This window comes from Eptesicus fuscus, chromosome 22 (genome assembly GCF_027574615.1).
Source record: "Eptesicus fuscus isolate TK198812 chromosome 22, DD_ASM_mEF_20220401, whole genome shotgun sequence".
In the NCBI taxonomy this organism is placed as follows: Eukaryota; Metazoa; Chordata; class Mammalia; order Chiroptera; family Vespertilionidae; genus Eptesicus; species Eptesicus fuscus.
In genome coordinates this window covers 19,537,613-19,562,971 of record NC_072494.1, presented here as the reverse complement: position 1 = coordinate 19,562,971, position 25,359 = coordinate 19,537,613, and the positions used below count along the sequence as shown (strand labels likewise).

Below are 25,359 nucleotides of genomic sequence, written 5' to 3'. Positions count from 1 at the left end.
ATATTTAAAGGCATTCCCTGAAAATTTTACTTCTAACAAATGATTGGGAAGTTCCCTTTTAATGTCCTTGAAATACCACAGCAATCATAACAGCCACTATGTGGTGAACACAGTGCTAAGAACTTGGCCTGCTTCTTATCAGCTAATCTTCACAGAAAATCTGTGTCCTCAAATATTTACTGATTTCCTAGAAGAAAGGGGATATTGACCCTGCTTTGAGTCTTATTTTTTAACTTTTTTTTTATTATTGACACTCTTGCAGATGTCCCCATGCCCCTCCTTCCCACTTTGAGTCTTAAAGCTGACTTGCATGACCTCTTTAGCAAGATCTTATTTGCAAAAAGTACAAAGTAGTCCAGAAAAAAAGGAATTTTTAAAAATTCATTATTCTATCTTTCAGCATAAAATACTGTAGCTCTGGCCACCATGCATATAAAATATTACATAAGTGGAGAGGAGGGTCCTCCTCCGACTGATAGGATTTGAGAAAAGCTTAAGCCTTTTGGTTCCATGGGATTGTTGGAGAAGGGAGATTCAGGTAGATCTAGGGGGACAGACATGGGAGTTTTGTTTTCAAACCTGCCCAGAAGGATAAACATAGGGGCAGGGGTAGAAATAATTAGCTATTTGGGAAACCTGAGAGCTCTGAGGCCTATTGGCACACTCTCAGCCTTCCGTAAAGGCTCCACAGACTTTAACTTTCCTCAAAGGTACAGGGTACCGTGAAGCAGCATCAGTAAAGGCAGCTCGATGGTGGAGCCAGAAACCAGTGCAGATTCCTATGTGCTGGGAGTTGTGAGAAAAGGACCCAGAATTGTCCGTGTGACCAGAAAGAAGTTTTGAGAATACCTGTTGACCAACTGAAGCTGGACGGTTTCAGTGCCAGGGAGATTACTATTGTGATTCACCAGTGAGCATACTCACACTTTTACTTTATATACTTATTTTATAATTTCTGCAAAACAGATTCCTAAAGGGAGACCACTGGTTAAAAGCTATGTCCATCCTACATTCTGAGAGCTACTAACAAACTGTGCACCTGTGTGCAAAGCATGCTGCAATGCCACCGATTTATGCAAATATCAGTTCCTAGCTCAAATGAAGAAAGGGCTTTCTCATAGTTAAAAATGTCCCACAGCAGATCAGACTGCCAGAGTCCGCAGCAGTCTGTTTCAGAACAGGCTGGACAGTCAGAATGCTGTCGACGGCATTACAACATCAGGTACAGGGTCTAAGGTACGTTGGATATTCAGATGCACTCGGGACCTCCCAAATGCAGCAAGGCCTCCACATAGTGGCTCTCCTGGCCTGAGTCCTTCCACATGCAGTTTGCCCAGGCAGCCTAAGAGAGCAGCCTGGGAGCCTTCATTTGCTCTCTCAAAGCATTCGGGCCCCTCTCTGAGTCTCTGCAAAAATTTACTCCTGGGTTCTTCCTGTCCTCTGCCTCCAACACAGGTATGTCCATCGAGTCCCAAGCTGGTACGGCTCGGGTACCGCTGTAAGAATCCTCTGGTGGTCTCAGGAAGAACACCAGGTTTTCCCAGTGTGCAAATGCATCTTCTTTTGCATCTGAAGGGGAGCATAATTGTAGGTAAAAAGAGCGACCAGTGGCAAGCTTCAAGTGGAGCTGTTTTTTCTCATGACTGTAAACAGACAACTTTACAAACTTCAAAGGAAGCAGCCTGGTCAGTTCCAAGGTCTTCGCTGACTTGAGTACCCTTCCTTGGCTGTGTTGATCCTGTTTGGCATAGACTGCACAGCTGACAGCTGGTCGTGCCAGCAGCATGACGTCAGGTATTGTGATGTTGGGGCTGGTATATGCAAGGCCCACAGTAACCACTTGCATACTGTTGTGCACATCGATCACTTCTCTTTTGCTGATCTGGATGAAGTCACTCTCAAACATAAGAATGCGCTTGAACATAGTAAATGCGCCCTTGCACAGATGTCGCTGCAGCTTCCCCGTGGAGCCATGGAACATGTGCAGCACATGGCTGCTCTAGGCACTGCCCTGTCAGAGCATTGTGCTACTACCCACGTCGGTCCTTCACTGAGACTGCTGCATGTCCTCTCCCCAACCTCCTCCTGGGTCTGAACCACAGCCCCCCACCCCACGGGCCACCTTTAAGCTTTTCCTATTGATTATGACCTGCAGTCAGCTGTCACACACAGCACTGTGTCCTCATCCCCACAGCTGCCCCCGCAGGAAGGGACAGCGTCCTCCTGCGAACAGCTACCCCACAAAGGCACGGAGAGTACCAAGTTCTTATGTGTTTTGTTAGCGTAACACAAGTATGCTTCTTCAAGGACACTTGTTTTCATGCAGCTACCAGACGCAATGATATGTGATTAGCAGTCCCAGGAAAACCGGTTTGAAAAGACTCAAATGAGGAACAAAAGAAATACAATAATAGAGGAAACTGTAATTATTCATTCAATGAATATTTATTGAGTGCATACTATGTGCCAAGTATATGCACATGAAAGTCAAAAAGAAACATGGTCCTGCTTATAATCTAATATAGGAAAGAGATGTGGCAAACAAAATAAACAGAAATAAATACAAATAAGCAGAAGAAAAATAAGTAAGTTTTTAGAAACAATTCTTTTTGTTTGCTTGTTTACACAAATTCCCCTTCTATCTCCAAAAGGGAGTTCCTATCCTGGGCCTCTTCTATTCTACTCAGTCTCAAATAGTACAATTTAAACCCAGACATCTCTCCCAACTTTTATAACCATATGTCAAGTTGCCTACAGACATCTACAATATTTCACTCATAGACATCAAACCTTGGACTCTTATTTTCTTCTCCCAAAACTCTGTTCCTTCTTTAACCCCTCTAGGTAAAGCTGCCCAAGAATCAGTGTCTCCTTCTCTCACCCCCAAGTCTAATACTAGTATATCACAAAATCCTATGGATAATACCTCACAAAAACATCTTAAATAAATCTGTCCACTCCTCTCCAGCCGCACTACTTTTACCCTAGTTCAGTTACCTTAGATCTGTTATGTGGAGATTGAGTAAACTATTTTAAGAGTTGTGTAAGTGGTCTTCCTGACTCCAGCCTTACTTCCTACCTTCTACACACCTAGCCCAAAATAATCTCTCTAGTCCTAGCTAGTTTGGCTCAATGGATAGAGGGTTGGCCTGAAGACTGAAGGGTCCCAGGTTTGATTCCGACCAAGGGCACATGCCTGGGTTGCAGGCTTGATCCCCAGTAGGGGGCATGCAGGAGGCAGCCAATCAATGGTTCTCTCTCATCATTGATGTTTCTATCTCTCTCTCCCTCTCCCTTCTTCTCTAAAATCAATAAAATATATTTTTTTAAAAATAATAATCTCTCTAGAACAAAATTCTTAGGACAGAACCCAAACTTCTTAAATGATTTATAAGGGCGAGCTTTATCTGGCCCCCATTTATCTTTACAGCCTCACTTGTGGTCACTTGCTGTCCAATCCATACTGAGCTTCCTTTTTTCTTCCTTCAAATTTGCTATGTTCTTCCCCATTTCAGGGCCTTCACCCTCCAGCACTTCCACATCAATTTCCCTGGCTAACAACTCCTACTCCTCAGCTTAGACATACTGTAGAGAAGGTGTCTCTCCTCTGAGCTACCACTGCAGCTCACATTGCCCTATCACTGTACTTGCCTACACCCCAATTAAACTATTAACTCCATGAGGACAAAGTCTCTCTCTGTTCACTTAGTGCCTAGTACATCAAAGGCCTTGAAGGAATATGTTAACTCTATAACCAATGACTACAAATTGATCTTCACCTTCACCTGACTCATCTTCAGTTGGGTCCCAAATTTCAAATTATATTTTTCACACCAAAAAGTCATGACATCTTATTCTGTGGGAAGATTACGTCTCCTTTAAGGCACAGAAAGTTGCTGGAATTTCTTACAAATGTCATTTTATTTTCACTTCAAATATGAAACTTACAAAAAGTACCAGTTTTGAAAGTAGTTACAGTTATAGTCCTATTTCCCCTTTCCCCATTATTCCAATTTCCTTGACCTCTCTCAAACACTCTACTAATAAGTTTGCTATAAGTAAAGCACCTTTCCAGATACATGTGTAAAGATATTTCATTGCAGAAATGCCACTATTTTTAAGACTGGTAGCTTAACAAATCATTCTTCTACCTAATGTACTAGGTGTACTGGTTAATAATGTGGATTTTTTTCAATAGATGGAGTTACACATATGTTGATATATATGCAATTTGGTATGTATGCTATTTTGTTGTATTGACAACAAGCTTCAAAACTTCATATGTCAAATTTGCTGAAGTTGTTAACATCATAGATATTTTTATGCTTAAAAGTGTTGAATTTCGTGCCAAAAAAAGAGCATTTACAGTAAGTTTTAATTCATTACTTTATTTTGAAGAAAAGTGCTGCTGAAAGTTATCATATACTTCAGGAAGCTTATGGTGAACATGCTCCATCTCAAGATATTGGTGAATGCTGGCTTAAATGCTTTAAAAGTGATGATTTCTATGTGAAAGACAAAGAACGTCCAGGTCAACCGAAAAAGTTTGAAGGCCAACAATTATGAGCATTATTGGATGAAGATGCATGTCAAACTCAAAAACAACTTGCGGAAAGATTAAACATTGCTCAGCAAACAATTTCCAATCATTTACAAGCAATGGGAAAGATGTTAAAGGAAGGAAAATGGGTGCCACATCAACTGAAAGAAAGACAAATGGAAAACCGAAAAGTCATCAGTAAAATGTTGCTTCAATGGCACAAAAGAAAGTCTTTTTTGCATTGAATTGTGACTGGTGATGAAAAGTGGATTTATTTTGAGAATCCCAAATGCACAAAATCATGGGTTGATCCAGGTCAACCATCAACATTGACTGCAAGGCCAAATTGCTTCAGAAAGAAGACAATGCTCTGCGTTTGGTGGGATCAGGAAGGTGTGGTGTATTATGAGCTTCTAAAACCAGGTGAAACCATTAATACTGATCGCTACCAACAACAAATAATCAATTTGAACCACCTTTGATCGTGAAACGATCAGAAAGGGCCAGAAGACATGGCAAAGTAATTTTGCTTCATGATGACACACCATCACACACTTCAAAACCAGTTAAAGACACGTTAAAAGATCTTGCCTGGGAAGTACTAACCCACCCACCATATTCACCAGACCTTGCTCCTTCAGATTACATTTGTTTCGATCAATGGCACACGTAATTTCTGAGCAGCACTTCAAAACGTACGAAGAAGTGGGAAATTGGGTCTCTGAATGGTCTGCCTCAAAACAAGAAAAGTTCTATTGGGACGGTATCCACAAATTACCTGAAAGATGGGGGAAATGTGTAGCTAGCGATGGACATTACTTTGAATAAAGCACGTTTAATGTTTCTCTTGAAATTATCGTGTTTTCTTTGATTACAAAATCCACATTATTATGGTTAATTATTAAATGGTTAAAAATGCGGATTAATTATTAACCGGTCAAAGTTCGGATTAACTATTAACCGGTTAATAATACGGATTAACTATTAACCAGTTAAAATTCGGATTTTGTAATCCAAAGAAACCATGATAATTTCAAGAGAAACATCAAAAGTGCTCTATTCAAAGTAATGTCCATCGCTAGCTATACATTTCCCCCATCTTTCAGGTAATTTGTGGATACTGTCCCAATAGAACTTTTCTTGTTTTGAGGCAGACCACTCAGAGACCCAATTTTCCACTTCTTCGTACATTTTGAAGTGCTGCTCAGAAAGTACGTGTGCCATCGATAGGAACAAGGGGTAATCTGAAGGAGCAATACAACAAAATAGCATACATATCAAATCACATATATATCAACATATGTGTAACTCCATCTATTGAAAAAAATCCGCATTATTAACCGGTATACCCAGTAAATAGGCAGCATCAAATATAACCATTTTCATGAAGCAATAAGATTCTAAATTACTCTTGCCAAATACTGGAGAATATTTCCTTTGAGCATCACTCAAATATTAGCCCTAAAATAAAATTAGACTGTAAGAGTAATTCTCACAATTAAATTAAATTAAATTAAATTAAATTAAATTAAAAGCAATAGTTAGAATTATTTGAGAAGCAGTGTTCCAACATTTCTCAACAACATTCAACCATAACCCAATTAGAATTGTCAGACAAACACAGGATACACAGTTTAACTTCGAATTTCAGACAATTTTTAGTGTAAGTAAGTTCCAAATATTATGTGTGCTTTTATTAACTAAATTTGGCAACCACAGTTTTACTAAAAACACAGTAGTAAAATCTGATTTATGCATTTTTTTCATTATAAAAGTTACTTAAATTTAGAAAAAGAAGAAAAAATACATAATCCTATCATACCAATACAATCAACATTTTAGTGCATTCCTCGTCTTTTTTTTTTTTTTAATGGTTATATTCACCCTTCCTTAACAGGCATATTTATGCTATAGGCATTTATCCTATTTATGGTAATATAGTCTTTGTGATTATTTTCATGTTACATAATGGTTCTCAGAATAGATATATCATAACTTAAAGTCTCATATTAGTGGAAATTTAAGTCGCTTCTGATATGCTGCTACTATAAATAATATGCTCTGAGTATACTCCTGCACAGACCTGTTTTTTATCTTTTCCTTTTTTTGTGTAGTTATTTATTTAGGATAGTCTCAGAAGTGAAATCACTAAATCAAAGGTTTATTAAAAGGTTATGAACAGTCTAACAAATTCAAAATATATATGCCAAATTGTAGTTCACTAGCAATATTTACAAATGCTTGCCTTACTAAAAATCTAACCAGTATTACATATTACTATTTTCAAAAAATTTAAAATAGGTATAAAATAGTATTTCATTTTGCTTTAATAACATTTCTTTGACTACTGATAAGATCTAACATTCTTCTATGAGTTGTATTTCCTCTGCTATCAACTGTCTGCTTATTTCCTTTACCCATTTCAAAAATGTTTTTGTTCATTACAATAATGAAGCTTCCCAAGTAAAGAATGAAAGGACTAACTGTCTAAAGTTCTAGCCACATGGGCCAAACAAAAAACTACAGTTTATGTCTACAATCCCCACTGCCTTCCAAAATTACTGCAAGCATTACTTTTCATATAAACTCTCATTTTATTTATATGAATATTATTTCAAGTTTTATTTCATCTAAATCATAACACTCATAATTTAAAATAATTTAAAAATTAATGTAACTCAAATTTGCTGATATTTAGAGTAAATGCAAAGAAGGTCCATTCAACCTAGTACTGAAATATGCCAAAGAAATTTATCTTAGTTAACAGAAATCCAGTTGCAGATCTCTTTAATAATCCAGATACACCAAGAAATCTGATTCTGCAATCAGAGTTGACTCTCCAATGCTGTCAGTAATTGTGCAAATATAAATATGCACTACTGGTTTCTAGAGAAGACAGAGTAAGAAACGAATTTAGTTGAGCACAAATTCATCACCTCCCTTTGAATAGAACTCAAAATTCACATCAAGCTAAGAGGCCTTTAAATGGCGAGGATTTTAGGGATAACTTAATTCAATCTCTTTCCTCTTCCATCCCCCGCCCATTTTGCAGAAGAAGAAACCAAGAGATAATAAAGTGAAATAATTTTCAAGAAAGACTTAAAGCGAGTCAGGGGCAATAATTTCTGCTTCATTCTATAATCAACAACATTATGGGTGCTTTATTCGAAGCTGTAGAGGTAACAGAAATGAAACAAAGAGTTAAGTCCTTGCTCTCAACGAGCTTACATGCTACTGGAAGATGGGAAGAAAAAAGGAAGGGAAAGAGTTAGCAATGTGGCAAAGTAAGTCTAGATGATCAAGGGACCACTTCAGATTGGGTGGCTTGGGAAAGATTCAGAGAATATGAGAAGAGCTGAGGTCTGAATAACAAGAAGTCAGCAATCTAGTCCAGGAATATGCCAAATAAATTTATCTTAATTAACAGAAATCCAGGAGAGATTAAGGAGCGAGCATTCTGATTAGAGATTCTCTTATATCCAAGTATTAGTCAAGCCACAGCTTTTATATTATTTAAAAGATATTACAAACAAATTTAATAATAAATATGGCACTACATTTTTAAGCAGTATGTAAATTAAGACAAAATACTGTCATAGGAAAATATCTAAATCATGATGATTTAACTTAATGTACTTTGAAATGATGCATAGAATAATTAACCAACTTTTTGTTGTTGTTACTCATCACCAGAGGATATTTTCCCATTGATTTTTAGAGAGTGGAAGGGAGGGAGAGAGACAGAGAGAGAGAGAAAACTTTGATGTCAGAAAGACACATTTATTGGTTGCCTCCCGCACACACCCCAACTAGGGCCGGATTGAGCCTGCAACCGAGGTAGGTACCCTTAATGGGAATCGAACCTGGGAACCTTCAGTCCATGGGCTGACACTCTATCCATTGAGCCAAATCGGCTAGGGCAACCAACTGTTCAATGATCACATTGGAAGGTATCAAAGTAAAGACATTTTAATATTTATAGATAATTTTTTAAATCCTTAGAAGCTATCCGTGAAGGAATTAGGACAAGATAATTATAATATTTTCAAATAAGATGAAAGATTAACATTAGTCAAAAACTTCAGTTTCCAGCTTTTCTATTAATTTTTCACACCAGCATACACAACAACCTAAGATTTTTTTTTCCAGTGAAACTATTTATCTTTAAACAAATTATACTAGGGATATTGGGCTTAGAGACTAAGCTTGTTTTAGTCAATAATTCTGCTCTTTTTAAAAATCAGTTATTATTATTACATGTATATATTACTTTCCCCACTACAGTCAAGTTTCTGAAAGACATGGTCCTTATATTTCTTTACATTTCTCCACAGCACCTAACACAGTGCCTTACTAACAGTAGACATGTAATGAAATAGATCCCACCAGCAGGAGCAGCAGTATAGATCTCAACAGTTGTGGCATTAAAGGGGAAGAAAAGTACTTCACTCCTTGAAATGTCTTAATGCATTATCACAAAACAATTCGACAGTCCATAAGCTTTGAATAAATTGGACTCAGCTCAATGAAAAAAAAAATCTCTAATCAAGTACTATGTAGCTTAGTATTATAAGCCTTTTAATAATAATTTTAAAAAATCCATCTGGTTTATCAGGTTTTACACCAGAATGTAGTTGTTATGCCACATCTGATCCAATCTGGTTCCACCTGTAAGCCTTCACATAAAGCCACAGGCCCTCCCTATCCATGTCTTCCATTTGAGGTCAAGAGCATGATTCTCTGCTATCATTCCCCAGGTCATCCAGTTCTCCCCAACCCTATTTCTTGGTTTGCTGCTGTCAATTAAAGCTACCAATAAACAAGAAATACTGAGGATTCTGGCTTCATAATAGGGCTGAGAATACCAACCATGTGTGGAGCACTTTCTATGCACCATGCACTCATTTTTTTATATATATATCCTGTATTTTTATTGGTTTCAGAGAGGAAGAGAGAGGGAGAGAGAATAGAAACATCAATGATGAGAGAGAATCATTGATCAGCTGTCTCTTGCATGCCCCCTACTGGGGACCAAGCCCGAATCAAACTGTGACCTCCTGGTTCATACGTTGACATTTAACCACTGAACCACATCAGCCACACTCATTTTATTTCTTAAATTTAATAGTCATGAGGTATAATTACTTTCATTTTACAGACATATTTAAACCCAGAAGTAAGATTACTTACCTAAAGTAACACAGCTAGTAAGTCTGTCAGATTTAGGGTTCTTCCACTCCACAAAATAGATCAATAATAATCCCATCACAAAAAGGCCAAAATGATGGCAATAAGAGACATAGCCACCAAAACAAGTGAACAAGGTTGGAAAGCAGCAAGTACAAGAAAAGAAACCACAATCTTTTCCACCTACTTGAAACCACTGCCATCATAACAATTACAAGCTTGACACAGGCTGGAAAAGTTTTTCAGGCTGGTAATCTAATTTGCAGAACAAATAATTTGCTGCCATCTAGCTCAAAGCCTATATTTTTATATATTAGTTATTATACATTTTAAGGTATTTAATATAATAAGGCTATTGATAGATAGATCTAATTCAGTTCTAACATAGTTTACAAATTCACTTTAAAAGTATAACTGAGGAGAGATTTGAAGATGGTGGTGTAGGTAAACACCTATACTCACGACCACAACCACATCAAAATTACAACTAAAATACAGAATAACCATCATCCAGAACTGCTGGAAAGCTAGCTGAATGGAAGTCCTACAACTAGAGAAGTAAAGAAGAAAGCACACTGAGAGTGATAGGAGGTGCGGAGGCATGGAACGTGTGCCACTTTTTTAATTGGGAGGGAGATCATCCCTGTGGATGCTGCCCAAGGAGCAAGGGGTCCCAGCCCCACACCAGACCCCCAGCCCAGGGTTCCAGAGCTGGGAAAAGAAGTCCCTATGGGCAGTAAGAACTACGGGTTATAAAAACCAGTAGGGATTGGGGCTCAGTGACACAGAGGCTGCTGGAGACCCAGCTATTCCTCTTAAAAGGCCAGCACCATGAACTGAACTTAAAAGATCCCGCTTCCTCTGAGCTCCAGCACCAGGGCAAGGCTCTGGGGAACACAGACACATACAAGAAGGAACTGGATTGTCTGGCATCAGGGCAGAAACTCAGGGGCGGCTTTTTCCCACATGAAGGTGCTCGCAAGAATCATTGTTCCTATGCTGGGACCTCCCCGATCGCAGGGCTAACTGGCAGCCATGTCTGTTTGCTCCGTCCAGGTGATTCCCTAAGACCCTGCCTCATCCAATTTACAATCCCAACCAAGGTGTGTGCAGTGGCTTTTGCACATGAATGTCCTTTCCTTGTTCAGGGTAAAATCTCTCAAACAAGCTGCAGCTGGGTCAGGGAGCCCCAAACCTATCAATAAAAGGCCCAAGACCCAGCACCAGCACCAGCTTGCCTTGCTTCACAGCTGGGCCTTACCTGGGCATTTCCAAACCCAACACCAATAGGAGGAAGCTACAGATATCTCTGTAGTTCCTGCTGGGTGGCACCAAGCAGTGGCTGATTTTGCACCTCCATGGAGACCCAAGAGCCAGTGTACCCAGTGGTCAGTATCAGACCATACCAGATTACAATTCTACACATCCATAAGAGACCCACTCAAAGGGCAGACTTAGTGAACACCAAAGTGCCACTGAAGCAAGTCCTGCTCCATAGGGTTGTCTCCTGCATTGCAGCTCTTATTGTAGTCACAGTTGGTCCTCACAGCCAATTGGCCTGGAGGTCAGTTCCTCCCAGTGACACCAACAGCAATCAAGTCTCAACTGCAATAAGACTGTGCTCTCAGCCCACAAAGGGGTGTACCTAGAGCTCCCAGCTCAGGTGACTGGGGAGGCTGAGACACTGGGCCCTATAGAACACCAACTAGATAAGCCACTCTACCAACTCAAGAAGACATAGAAGCAAACACAGGGAAGCAGCCAAAATGTGGAGACAAAGAAACATGTCACAAATTAAAGAAATGGAAGAAAGCAAACTACAGGATACAGAGTTCAACATCACAGTTAAAGATTACTCAAGAATCTTCTAGAAACCTACAAAAAAAATGGAAAAGGACCAGTCAGAAATTAAGCATACACTGACTGAAATAAAGAATAACATACAGGGATTCAACAGTAGAGTAGAGGATTTTGAGAATCAAATCAACGATTTGACATACGAGAAAGCAAAAAACATCCAACCAGAAGAGCAAAAAGAAAAAGAATCCAAAAATATGAAGATAGTGTAAGGAGCCTCTGGAACAACTTCAAGCATACCAACATTCAAAAGAAGAGAGAAAGCAAGATATTGAAAACCTATTTGAAGAAATTATGACAGAAAACTTCCCCCACCTGGTGAAAGAAATAGACTTACAAGTCCAGGAAGCACAGAGAGTCCCAAACAAAAGGAACCCAAAGAGGAGCACACCAAAACACATCATAATGAAAAATGCCAAGGGCTAAAGACAAAGAGAGAATCTTAAAAGCAGCAAGAGAAAAGCAGTTAGTTACCTACAAGGGAATGCCCATATGACTGTCAGCAGATTTCTCAACAGAAACTATAGGCCAGAAGGGAGTGGCAAGAAATATTCAAAGTGATGAATAGTAAGGACCTACAACCAAGATTACTCTATGCAGCAAAGCTATCATTTAGAATTGAAGGTCTTCACAGAATAAAGAGCTTCACAGACAAGAAAAAGCTAAAGGAGTTCATCACCACCAAACCAGTATTATATGAAATGTTGAAGGGTATTCTTTAAGAAGCGAAAGAAGAAGAAAAAGAAAAAGATAAAAAATATGAACAACAAAATGGCACAAATACATACCTATCAACAATTGAAACAACCCAATCAAAAAATGGGCAATGGACTTAAATAGATACTTTTCGAAAGAAGACATAAGGAAGGCCAAGAGACATATGAAAACATGCTCAAAGTCACTAATCATCAGAAAGAAGCAAATCAAAACGACAATGCGGTACCATCACACACCTGTCAGAATGGCTATCATCAACAAATCAACAAATGACAAGTGCTGGCAAGGATGCAGAGAAAAAGGAACCCTTGTGCACTGCTGGTGGGAATGCAGACTGGTGTAGCCACTGTGGAGAACAGTATGGAGTTTCCTCAAAAAAACGAAAAATGGAACTCCCATTTGACCCAGTGATCTCACTTCTAGGAATATATCCCAAGAAACTAGAAACACCAATCAGAAAGGATATATGCACCCCTATGTTCACAGCGGCACAATTCACCATAGCTAAGATTTGGAAACAGCCTAAGTGCCCATCAGCAGATGAGTGGATTAAAAAACTGTGGTACATCTACACAATGGAATATTACGCTGCAGTAAAAAAAGAAGGAATTCTTGCCATTTGCAACAGCATGGATGGAACTGGAGAGCATTATGCTAAGCCAGTGGCCGGCAAACCGCGGCTCGCGAGCCACATGCGGCTCTTTGGCCCCTTGAGTGTGGATCTTCCACAAAATACCACATTCGGGCGCGCATGTACAGTGCGATTGAAACTTCGTGGCCCATGCACAGAAGTTGGTTTTCGGCCTGGGTGAGTCTATTTTGAAGAAGTGGCATTAGAACACTCAAGGGGCCAAAGAGCCGCAGTTTGCCGACCACTGTGCTAAGCAAAGCCAGTCAGAAAAAGAGAAATATCACATGATCTCACTCATTTATGGAATATAATGAACAACATAAACTGATGAACAAAAACAGATCCAGAGACAGAGAATTATCAATCAGACCGTCAAACCTCAGAGGGTGGGGGTAAGGGGGAGAGATCAACCAAAGGACTTGTATGCATGCATATAAGCCTAACCAATGGACACAGATAACAGGGGGGTGAGGGTATGAGTGGAGGGGTGGGGGGAAATGCGGGGATAAGGACACATATGTAATACCTTAATAAATAAAGGAAAAATTGAATTTAAAAATCAATATAAAGGAATAAGAAATCTAATGAACAGAACAAACTGATGAATAAAATAGAATCAGAGGCATGGAAATGGAATAGACTGATGATTCTCAGAGAGAAGGGGGCAGGAAGAGATTAAACAAAGATCTTACATGCATATATGCGTTACCTTTGGACACAGACAATAGGGTGGCAAGGCCTGGGGCAGGGCGGGAACTGGGTGGAGAGAGTAATGGGGGGAAAAAAGAGGGACATCTGTAATAATCTCAACAATAAAGATTTTTTTTTATAAAAAGTATGACTGAGCCCAGCCAGTGTGGCTCAATGGTTGAATGTCAACCCATAAAAGAGAAGGTCACAGTTCAATTACCGGTTAGAGTACATGCCCAGGTTCCAAGCTTGATCCCCAGTGGGGTGGGGTACAGGAGGAAGCTGATCAATGTTTCTCTCTCATCATCAGTGTTCCTGTCTCTCTCCCCTCTCCTTTCCTCTCTCTGAAATCAATAAAAATATTTTTTAAAAGTATGACTGAAAGTACTACTAAGTACCAAACACAACAAGAAAGAAAAGGAGAAAACATTTATGAGAATTTATGTGCCAAGAACTGTGCTATGTCTCCTCTCTATTTTAACTTATTCAAGATAAACAACGCTATGTAATAAGTACTATTATCCCCACTTTACAAATAACTTCCTGATGCCTTACAGAGCCAAGATTCCAATGTACAGCACACCAATTTCAGAGCCCTAAACAAAAGTTTTTGCTCTTGAAAAGCCTATTGTCTAATACAAAAACAGACAAGTTACAAGACAAATGTTATTAGTATCACAACATAGGATGCTCTGAAAGCACACATGAGAGATTTCTAATAGTCTATAGTTTAAGTAAAGGCTTTCAAGATGATGCTATGATAAGCCATTCAGAACAGAAAAATGACCTGGTCCACACTCCCTAAAAATAGCTGATACCCAAATGGTCAAGAACCCTAATTCTGATATCTTATATAAGCAAATAATCTCTCACTAATGTTATGTAGCAAATACTCTGCTGAACCATGTCTAGTATTCCATAAAATCTGCAGGTCAATTTAGATACTCCAGGCAGCCATACTTGAAACCCCAAACCAGGATGCATAACCCTCTGAAACTTTCCTGTATGACACATCCTATGCTGCCCCATCCTTGCTACACTCCCCTTTTTTTATGTTTCTCCAATATGAATGTTGGCTCCTTAACAGTCTCTTATCTCTGCTTATCTCAGACTGAATTCATGCTTTGTCATGTAAATAAAACAATGTCAGAGAATGAAGCAAACTGTATAAAGAGCCATAGAGCTATAACACTCCATACAATAAAAAAAGGCCTTTCATACTATAGTGATATTAACTTTCACCTGAAAATATACACTCAGGAAATCTAAATTTAAGGGACACTCACAAGAAAAGTATTAAGCACAAACATGTGACAATCTATTCTTAAGTTGTTCTACCCACCACATCCTCAAAAACACATTTTTCTATGGGGGGGGGGAGCAAAAATACATAACTATACCTTTCCCACATTTGTTCAATCTACGTTCAAAAAAATTGACATTTAATGAATGGTGCCTGTTGATAATCCCAGCTAAAATTAAAATGTTACCTTGGGGTCTATCTAGCTATTCTGAGGTATCAGAATAGAAGAAAAGCCACCCATTACAAAGATTCATAGATTCTTAATGCTGGAAGGATCTTCGAGGTCACCTATTGTTATTTACATATGCTCCTCATTGTAGAGAGAATTCAGGTCACTAGGAATCATCCAACCCACTTTTACTCAATACACCACAACCTTTCTTCCTTTAGCATTTACTCACTGATCCTCTGGACTCACATAAAATATGTCATCTACTTTGCAGTATAGCCTTTCAAATACTCATTTGTTTAACTTATTTTATGCCATTAGTGATTACAAAATAATATATGTAATCTAGACTATGTAGTTCAAAGATTTCTTTGGTTTCTCAAACACTATCCAGTAAAATGAAAACACCAGGCACATTTATAGGTGTTATTTTGTAAACCTTACCTTTTTCACCCTCATAACCACCCTATGAAACAGGCAAGGCAAGTATCATCATCCCCATATAAAGAACCATCAGTATAGCCCTAGCTGGTTTGGCTCAGTGGATAGAGCATTGGCCTGTGGACTGAAAGGTCCCAGGTTCGATTCCGGTCAAGGGCACATGCCTGGGTTGTGGGCTCAACTCCCAATAGGGGGCGTGCAGGAGGCAGCTGATCAATGGTTCTTTCTCATCATTGACGTTTCTATCTCTCTTTCCCTCTCCCTTCCTCTCTGAAATCAATAAATATATTTTTTTTAAAAAAGAACCATCAATATAGAGTAGGATTTGAGAGTCACTACTAGTATAGGCAGATTTAGGAGCAAAAGAGACTTGCTTCTTAAGAATTTTAAGCAAGTGAATGAACTCTAAACCTGTTTCCTCAGCTGTAAACTGGAAATAGTATAATAGCTCCTACCTCATACAGTTATTGTGAAGATTAACTAGGTAATGTACATTATCTTAAAACTTATATAAACATTCAATAAACGTTAGTTCATTATTATTAATTATGAAAAAAGAAAAACCTGTGGTAAATCCCTTATTCTCTCTGAATCTCATAGCAGCACTACATCAAGAAGTCCTCTGTTTTACCTACATTGTCTTCCACAAAATCAAAAATGTTTTTAGTTGTTTGCAGCTCAATGACTATTTTTCTTTACACACACACACACACACACACACACACACACACACACCCTGACACCCCTTGGCCAATCAAAATTTCTAAAATCTACTATTGTCATCCTCTTCCTAATGCAATTCTCAAAAGTGCAAAATTGCTAAAGAGCTTCTTTAGGAAAGTGAATTCTCAGTGGAATATAATAAAGTTCTACTATGATTCGCATACAAACATACTGAGATGTATATGCAAAATGGGAAGTATCACATTAATTGCTAAACAAACAGGCTTCCCTAACCTACTATTACATTATCTTTTAAAACTATCTGATATCTTCAAATGCTATTTTAGTGTTTGTGAAACCAAATGCAACAGGAGAAACCTGTTTCATCTATTGAACTATTGACAATGTTGACAAGAAATATAAAATGCAGGCCAAAATTTAAAAAGAAAAAAAAAAACACCTAGAGGCCGAGATTCATTAGTGAAAATTAAGCTGCATAACACCTTTTTTTTTAATAAGCTTGATTTGCCTAGGAATAATTCCTGACACTTTTGTTTGTTTTTATTAATCCTCACCTGACGATATGTTTCCATTGATCTTTTAGAGAGAGTGGAAGAGAGAGGAAAAGACAGAGAGAAACATAGATGTAAGAGAAACACATCGATCTGTTGCCTCCTGCACGTGCCAGTCCAGGGCCCGGGCCAGGGAGGAGCCTGCAACCAAGGCTGGAATCGAACTCAGGACCCTTTGATCCACAGGCCAATGCTCTATCCACTGAGCCAATCTGGTTGGGCAAGCTGCATAACTCTTGCATAAAAATTCTACAGGTTCATTAGTACTGGCAAATAGGAGGTCCTAGGATTTGAATAATAATATCCAATTTTCCCATTAACTACCAGGAACTTTAGGTTAGTGTTAGAATCTATTCTAGACTATTGAGGGGAGGAAATGGATGGAAGAAAGAAGACATTAACTGAATTACAATTCAGTACCAACTTGATAGGCAGTAACATATCTTTGTTAACACAAAAAGACTAGGACAAAGGCAAATCAAAACATTAGTCCAAACATGGCCATTAACAGCAGGACAAATATGAGAGGAAGTTTAAAAATGAAAAAATACGATTCAAGACAAAAGAGGTTTGTGGAACTAAAACAATAAATGAATGAGATATGATGGCAAATAGCTGCTGAAATAACAAAATTACAGTAAAATAATCTAAGAAACCAAACTGTTGCCAGTATATGTAAAGGCTCCCTTTAATGGCTGACGTTTCACTAACATATAATCTATTCAAAGTGTCATACCAAGATAAATTTACTACAGAGAAACAAACTACTCAAGCAAATACCTAATTACCACTTGAACAACCGTTTGCATTTACATAATGCTCTTAGCAGAGGGCCTCAAAATGACAACCACATCTTGAAGCACGGAATAAATACTATACATGGTTTATCAAAACTTAGTGTTATTTGTCTCTTAAACCTTAAAAACTGAAAACCACAGGTTTATATTTTTTTCTAAAAATAGTGTTAGTTATTTGCATCCTCTGTAATGGAAGTCTGATTTTAAAGTCCTGCAATTTGTATTACTGCTAATAATGAGGGCAGAATACAAGTGTATACTTGGGGTAGAGGAGAGGCTGAGAAATCCTTCAGTGAATGAGTTCTACACTTGCCTTTTAAAATGTGCCCCTTTCTTGGAAATTTGGCATATAAAAAAATCCCTTTGGGTATGCATTACTTTCATATTTGTGACTATTTAACATGACAGTCTTCAAAGAGCTAGACAGTTGTTTTTAGATATTTGCCAGGTAGACTGTATTTTCACCACAAATTCCAACAACTAATGGGGGTGTCTGTGTCTGTGTGTGTGTACACATCTATGTGTATGTGTATATCTTTAAAAAATGTTTGCATAGTTTAAGTTAAGGACATCAACATCACATTTTGTACCACACAAAAAAATGATGGTAGAAAATTTGGAAGGATTCTAATAAACTCAATTTGTAAAGCCTAACACGTCTTCCTCCCTGTCCACCCCCCCCCCAAAAAAAAAAACAATAAAAAAAAAAAAGACTGTGCTGACATGATTAGCTAGTCCACTCAACTGGTGGGAGGTATCAGGCAGGCTGCATCTGAACTTTTATCATGCTACTTGGGGTGTGCTGTCTTGTGGAGCAGTTCAGATGGAACTGCTGAAATCTCCTAAAAGGACAGGACAATATATATACTGTATGTATCAGAAGCTTAAACAAATGAGGAACACAGTATGGACAAGACACTATTCATATTTATTATGGAACCAAAGCTCATCCTGAAGAGTCTTTGTTGATCATTCAGAAGTCAACTGGCTTTTTTCTTCTTTTTTTTTACAAACCAAGTAGCTATTTACTATAGCAACTTCATTACCAAGATTACCAAAATTTTCCACACACTTCCAACAGTCTCTGTATGTGTTGTTACCTGGGCAACAGTCTAAAAGTGCTTTTACCTTTATAGAACTAGTGGGTCAAAGAGAAATAAAGTTCTTCATATTGACTGAACATCATTTTAATTAGAAGCAATAAGTGTGAAATCATCAGCAGACAGAAAACCTTGAGAACTGCCACCAGTGCCTCAATTTGATTAACAGACACAACTTGAGGCCATTTATCTTCATTTCCAGGCACCTAATTCCACTGTGGAACAAGGCAAGCTCCATCTAAGACTTCAAAACATCCTGTCATACAGGCTGTCACACACATAAATGCTGAAATCCAAGGAACTTCTTTGATTGAAAAAAATCTATCAATCCCTCCCACAGCTGGCTGTGGTATGAAATACCCGGTCTTTAGCTGTCCTAAATTCTGAAAGCTAGTCAGCTCAGCTGAGCATCTGTATAAACTGCCTTTCTGTCCGAACCAGACCTGCCTCCAAAAATTAAGTCCCAGTTATTTAGAAAACACGTTTTAGAGGGCACTTTGAAAAGATTTTCAAAAGAGTTTCCTGCTCTGCTACAGCCAATTTGATGCTGTCTATTTGGCAAAACAAAAAATAATGGTATCTCCTTACAAAAAAAAAAAAAATATTTTCCCCTTTGCAACAATTTTAGGACTGTAAACTTAAGGTTGTTTCCCTAACACATACTTTTCCCTTTAGCTTTTACTCTAAGAATAGATACCTAAGTGTTCTCTGGGTCATATTCTAATCAGGAGCACAGCATATAAAGTTTATTTAATGTTAAGAAATACTGGGTGGTCCTAGCTGGTTTGGCTCAGTGGATAGAGCATCAGCCTGTGGACTGAAGGGTACCGGGTTCAATTCCAGTCAAGGGCATGTACCGGTTGTGGCTTGATTCCCCATCCCTGGTCAGGGTGCATGCAGGAGGCAACCAAGCGTCTCTCTCACTTCAATGTTTTTCTCTCCCACTCTCTCTAAAAATCAATGAAAAAAATATCCTTGGGTAAAGATTAACAACAACAAAAAATGAAGTACTGGGTGACTCCAGAAACAAAAATGAAAGGTAAACTGAAAAGCAGAAAGGGGCACTGGCACTCACACACATCTGGTGCTGACTCTTTCTTGCCTACCTCTTTCCCTTTATGCCTTTTGATCACCTGGCCCAGAAAGGCCTTTCTCTCTATACTATTTATCTTATTTCAACATGTCCAAATCCTACCCATTCTTCAAAGCATGGTGTAAAAGTCACCATTTCCTTTGTCCTTCAACTAAAAGTAATCTCTCCCTCCTCTCACTAAAACTCATGTATTTCTTTATCTATATTTCTTTACTACACAATACTTTCTGCCTTACATTATCTTTGCTTCCATATCTAATCCCCCACAAGAGCACAAAGGCCTCAGGGTCCAGGTTCATGACTTTTGCATCTCTATTCAAAGTGCTTAATGCAGTGTCTTGCACATACTAGTATGAGGCCCTCCAACTGAGCTACATGAACAGCTTGGGTTAAGATAGAAGTGAAGTCCACTAGAAACAACTCCAGATTAGGAATCCAGAGGCCTGGCTTTGCTAACAACTAGCTATATGACCTTCAACTTTAGTCTTTTACCATATATATCTGCAAAGTAAACCACTGTAAGCTGTTACATCAACTGGCTGTAAAACAAATTTAGGGGTCAAAACCCAGATTTTTTAAGTAAAATTAAATAGAAAATATCAAAGTGTGTTGTAGGCAGTAGAGTGCTAATAAATGTTTAACAGTGGCTATATAGAGTGGAAAAAGCCCTGAAATATACCATGTGCTGATTCCCCTGGTATAAATACTGCCACCATGGCTGATTGCAAGCTACCAACATGATGTCACTGAACATGGAGCTAAGTGGGAAGAGAAATGCATATTTGATGAAACAGCTCTAGCAAGGTCCTAAAAAGGTAAGTATTGTTTTGCCAAACTTTTCTTTCAACTTTGTGTGCATGTGTTGAATCAGGGTATATGTATTTCTTACTGTAAGTCACAATCAAAACAATTTAATAAATATTCAGCTAAACAATCACCTAGTCTCTTCTACATGTACTACACAATGCAATAAATCTTACTCTTGGGTACATATGTAGTCTCTTCACCACAATTTGTATTTCTCTGCAAAAATGAAAGTAACAGAGGCAAATTACAGGGAGTGGAAATTTGGCTTAGGAAGTATAAGCAAAGGACCAAGATTCTCAGCCTTTGTTCACCCCCACACACCTGAGGGACACAACATATTCCCACAAGTAGCAAAGGCTCATTTAGCAAAGGATTGAGAGAAGAGGAGGAAAGGAAGAGAAAACCTACAGTTTGAAAACAAAAATCCAAATATTGTGATGCTTGTGCCATCTGAGAACCTGGGTACAGAGAATAACAGTATTGTAAAAAAGTAAGTTTCCTGCCGAGACCGGTTTGGCTCAGTGGATAGAGCGTCGGCCTGCGGACTGAAGGGTCCCGGGTTCGATTCCGGTCAAGGGCATGTACCTTGGTTGCGGGCACATCCCCAGTAGGGGGTGCGCAAGAGGCAGCTGATCGATGTTTCTCTCTCATGGATGTTTCTGACTCTCTATCCCTCTCTCTTCCTCTCTGTAATAAAATCAATAAAATATATTTAAAAAAAAAAAAAGTAAGTTTCCATACTTAACATTTCCAAGCCAAATTCCCCAGCATAAGCTTGCATCCCTCAATGAGACCTCCATCACTAAGAATTCCCTACTGGAATTAAGTTTTTGCCATGGACTAGAGACATGTAGCACTTACTGAATTTAGAATAGGCAAGGGGGAAAATACCACAGCAAACAGTTGTTAGACTTCGTAGTCTTGGAAAACCAGGCTTTTATTCAAAAAATTACTTTCTTATTTTCTTACTTCTTATTTAAGCTTTCTAAACTGGGTAAAGAGAGGAGAAGTTTCTTGAATATATTTCTGGCTGTACTATGTCTATCACAACAAAATCTGTAACCAGATTTTTCATTAGTGTTTATAAATAATTGTGTTTTCTATTTTTAAGACTATTTAGAAAACAAGAAGGCTCAGAATTTCAAATATAGGCTCAGAATTTCAAATCTAACTCTAAGTCAACTGAATATATGCCTAAAAGTTTCCAAGGAAAATCCCCAAAAATTACACCAAAAAATCCCCCCCAAAATGTCAGAAAGGAGTCAGCATTGAGCACAAACTTGCTATACTCAAACAATGATGGCATCCTATCTGCTGAATGAGTCCAATACGGAAAATAAATGAAGTATGAAAAGGAGAATGTTGAGATACAAGTTCTTCTTAATTCCATTAACTCTTTCTTATTAGGGTCCATTGACCATAAAGTGAAAATCACTCCCTACTCTGAAAAGCCAAGAGTCAAATCAAGTCTCCATGCTGAGAATATCAATGCTTTCCTTAAAAATTGAGTATGTTGCCCGGCCTTCATGGCTCAGTGGTTGAGTGTTGACCTATGAACCAGGAGGTACGGTTTGATTCCTGGTCAGGGCACATGCCTGGGTTGTGGGCTCAATCCCAAGTGCGGGGAATGCAGGAGGCAGCCAATCAATGATTCTTTCTCATCACTGATGTTTCTAGCTCTCTCTCCTTCTCCTTTCCTCTCTTAAATCAATAAAAATATCTTCCTTTAAAAAATAAAAACATTTGTGGGACATAGCAAAAAACTCTGATCCTGGGAATCCAATAGGCTACAGTATCTATTTCATTCTCCAAACACTCTCTATCCAGCCATAATCATCCCCACACCACTTCAAGACAATGGCAAGCTAGAATGCAGACCCTCAATACAAAAAAATGTTTGCTACTACTGTCTTCAAAGTTAATCTCTACAAGCCTGGCTATCTCCCACTCATAATATTTTTACTTAGCACAACAGAATTCCTTCTTTTGACTACTCCAAAAGAATGGCTAAAAATGCTTTCAGCTTTAATGCTGTATCATCTGAGTTCAAATAAATATACAAGAATTCAACAAATTCAGTATGGGTTAAGGCAAAAATAATTTTTAAGTACAAATTTTAGAAGTCATAAATTTAGAATCAATGAGCTGATAAATATGAAAACTCCTGCTTCACGTGCCTAATAAAAATCTGTCATTCAAATAAAAAACATCATAATAACTACTAAAGTGAAAAGAAAATATGAATCATGAAACAAGTAGCAAAGGAATAACAATTCTCAGACTATCTCAACTATAATATATACAAATTGGCATCAAATAACTCAGGCCCCAAAAGAGCTTCATACATTTATAGTCACATCTTTTTAGGTCTATTCACTATATGCCCCAGTAATACTGGGACCTACTACCTGTTTCTAGCTGTCTAGCATACAAAGTAGGCTCTATAATATGTTCACATATAATCACTGCCCAATGACATCCAATTCTCTCCAGACTTATTAACACATAATATAAGAGCACAGCCCAGCTGGCGTGGCTCAGTAGTTGAGCCTTGCCCTAAGAACCTGGAGGTCACAGTTCGATTCTGGGTCAGAGCACATGCCCAGGTTATGGGCTGGATCCCCTTGTATGGTGCGTGCAGGAGGCAGCCCATCAATGATTCTCTCAACATTTATGTTTCTCACTCTCTCCCTCTCCCTTCCTTTCTGAAATAAATAAAATATATATTTTTAAAAAGAGCCCATTTTGAATTTAATACAGATACCAGTTTAACTCAGACTCCCAACTAACTCCCCAAGCAGGTGAGCACTTAATACAATTTTATGATAATGTATACATGAACTTCATCTTGTCTTTCCCCTTTGCAATTTCATCATCAGTTTCAGATGGGACTCTCTATTGAGATAATGAATCACAGGCCAGTTTTCCAGGGCTACCAGCTTGTGGGCCAATATTTTCCATGGGCAAAATCCACTCCCAATTTGACCACAAGCAGACTTCATGTTTGTATCTCCTGATGTCCTCGTATTGGATATCTTTGGAAGTACAGCAGAAACCAAATATAAACACGAGTCGGAGAGAAGTCAGAAGGTTTTCATGAAATTGCGTTTTCAGAATCGTAACAAGCAACCACGTACCTCCTCCCACCATGTATGCACAAGGAAATGTACATGTATGAAACATGCAGGCCTTGAGATCAGTTTCCAAACAGCACTGAAATCTGTCAAGCAAGCAAAAGTTCTCCCTACGTGAGATTGGCGGTTCCCTTCACTTCCATGAAGCCCTCAACTCTGCCGCTGACCACCTAAATTGGGGGGGGTACGTTTTCCAAGATAAGCCTACCGGAGAGGTACCAGGGCATACACAAGCACCTGGGGTCAGCAACCCAGTCCGTCCAGTCCCCTCGCGCCCGGCCGGCCACCCGCCCGGCCGGTGGTCCCTGTCCACATGCTGACGGACCGCTGCCCAGCCCTGCACCGTGGCCGACCGGTGCGAAGTCCTAGCCCGTCTCAGGACCTGGGACTCCGTCGACTCTCGGGACTCAGCACCCACGACCTGGACGGGGGCAGTCGCGGCCAGGCGGTCAACTCGGCGCGGGGCACGCTGTGCAGGTAGAGATCTGCCCAGGACGCAGCCCGTCCCACACGGCGAAACCACAGGACTCGACAGCCGAGCCGAGCGAGTGCCGGGCGGAGACGGGGGAGTGCGAGGGCGCGACCCGGTCGCGAACGGAAAGAAACCCGAGTGTGGGCAAGAAAACACCCTCCCCGGAGGTCGCGGGGCTTCCGCGGCTGCGACCCCGGCGGCGGCCACAGCGGAGGCGAAGGCAATGTCAGGAGGGCACGGCCGGGGCCGAGCGCCCCACTTGCCACCCGCCCCCAGGTGAGGGGCGCCCACCCCGCCCGCCCCGGCCGCGAGGAGCCGCCACCCCGGAGAACCTCGGAGTCCGGGCGGCGACCGGCCGTCCCGAACGCGCGCCCCGTGCCCTCCTCCCGAGGTCCACTCGCAACGCGGCCCGGCCTGGCCCCCTCCTCGACCCTCCTCCCTCAGCGCAGCCCGGGCGCCAACACCCGCGCCCGGCCCGCCGCCCCTGGCCGCCCGGCCGCCCGCCGGCCCCTCAGGCAGCCGCCACCGCCTCACCTCCTCACGTCTCCGCGGGCAGGGCCGCCACAACTCTGCCAGGCGCCGCGTCCCCGCCGCCGCCCGCGCTCTGCAGCCGGGCCGGTCCCGTTCACTCCGCGGCAGCCGGAGCCGCGGGAGGGCGGAGGGAGCGAGAGGGAGGGGGAGAGGCCGCTGGCAGGAAGAGGCGAGGAGGGTGCGGGCCGCGGAGGAGGTGCATCGGGGGCGCGCACGTCGGCCCGTCGGGAGCGGCGCGCGCGCTCCCGAGGGCGGCGGCGGCGGCGGCGCGCGGGGCCCGGCCTGGCCACGGGGCGGCCGGGCGGGGGCTTGAGGACCCCCAGGACCTGGGCTGTTAGAGGGGGGACCCGGGGAGGGGCGAGAGGGGCTCGCGGCCCTCCGGAACCGCCCCCGGGGGCGCCACAGCAGCGGTACTGAGTTGTTAGAGATTTCTGAGTTGGGAGCGGTTGTTTTCTGGCTCGTAAACCTGGTTTCCATACTTTCGTTAATGCCCAGTCCTCCTCAAAGCAGACGAACTCTCTTCTGTGCCTCTTTCACGGTGTCCTGAGCTCATGAAACGCTCCCTTGTTAGTCGGTCAAGTGGGACTCGGGAGATTGGAGAGAAAAATAACCTACGGGATTGAACAGGAGAGCGCTGATCCCTGCTTGGTGTTTA

At 40.4% G+C, this 25,359-nt stretch overlaps 1 protein-coding gene across 3 annotated transcripts in view; it reads right to left on the bottom strand.

Annotated features, from left to right (window-relative positions):
• The window catches only part of LOC103289977 (rab GTPase-activating protein 1-like), a 438,759-nt gene extending 413,906 nt beyond the window's left edge, over positions 1 to 24,853 (bottom strand). For all 3 annotated transcript variants that reach the window (XM_054712112.1, XM_054712113.1, XM_054712115.1), the window contains exon 1: positions 24,708 to 24,853. The gene's annotated coding sequence lies outside the window, so the exon portion shown is untranslated. The remainder of the gene's footprint in view (positions 1 to 24,707) is intronic.
• Between the last annotated feature and the right edge of the window lie 506 nt (positions 24,854 to 25,359).